Source organism: Morone saxatilis, unplaced genomic scaffold (assembly GCF_004916995.1).
Source record: "Morone saxatilis isolate NCDOM2014 unplaced genomic scaffold, NCSU_SB_2.0 Contig9, whole genome shotgun sequence".
In the NCBI taxonomy this organism is placed as follows: Eukaryota; Metazoa; Chordata; class Actinopteri; family Moronidae; genus Morone; species Morone saxatilis.
This window is the reverse complement of record NW_023340268.1, coordinates 8,466,870-8,467,906: the sequence shown is the minus strand read 5'-3', so window position 1 is coordinate 8,467,906 and position 1,037 is coordinate 8,466,870. Positions and strand designations below refer to the sequence as shown.

Genomic DNA, 1,037 nt, shown 5'->3' with positions numbered 1-1,037 from the left:
AAAAAAAAAAAAAACAGACAGACAACTAGTTAACATCTCTGTTCGCGTGCAGGCTGTTAACCGAGCTATCGACAGCGACTCCTTAATCTTGCACACGTTACGTAAAACCGCGTTTGGACTAGCCCACAAACAAGCCTGAAGCAAAGGGCCCGAAGAACAGATCCAGGTCCACTAGCCAGCCACATGGCCAAAATGCTAGCCCACCAGCTAATATTTGAAGGGGAAGCGTCCAGGGTTGAAGTCTCAGTGGGCTTCCGCTTCTCACGGCTTCACCTCATGGCGACAACGAGGCTTTCTGTAACAACGACGCTGAGCTACCAACGCTGCTAACCGAGTGCAGATATCTAAATATATAAACACACACACAGCGCTCAATCCCTAGCGTTAGCACACTTAGCTCGGTAGCTGACGAGTTAATTAGCCGATCAGCTACCAGTGAAGCTTTCACATTAGAGCAAAAACCAGAAAGAAAGAAAAAAAAAACGCCCATGCGACTCCACTACCTGTTAGTTGTGTGCTAACGCTCGTTAGCCACGCTAAGTTAGCTGGTTAACGTCGCGTAGCTACGTAGCGTTAGCCGGTTAGCAGAGCAGCGGCTTCACACACTACCACTCTTCATCACTCTTCATCATTCTTCATCATTCACAACCAGTTTGGACCTTAGTGTGACCTGACGGCCGGGTTATCGACACAGAAACTACCGAGGCTAAAGGTAGGCCCGCAGGCCGCTAAAATGAAAATAAATAACAGACGATACTGACCAGAAACCCGGCTCAATATTTGACACTGCTACACAACCGGCCGACAAGTGGTCTCGTTGTCGACCTTCGAGTCGGATCTAGGACAGGAAATAATCCCTGAACCCTGAGTTGATTCTACTAAATTGGGGGAAATATAACGAACCGACTCGCTCACACAATAAGCGAGAGACTGAATTTACCTGTTTCTTTTCCACTCTGACACCACGGAGAGCTGCGTCACGTGGTTCAACAGAGCGCTTCGAGGAAACTGGACCCACAACATGTGATCACACACAC

At 48.3% G+C, this 1,037-nt stretch overlaps 1 protein-coding gene across 1 annotated transcript in view; it reads right to left on the bottom strand.

Moving 5' to 3' along the window:
* ubap2l (ubiquitin associated protein 2-like) overlaps window positions 1-934 on the bottom strand; it is a gene marked incomplete in the record, with an annotated part of 22,612 nt that extends 21,678 nt beyond the window's left edge. The window contains 1 exon segment of the mRNA XM_035681244.1: window positions 762-934.
* Window positions 935-1,037: the final 103 nt, after the last annotated feature.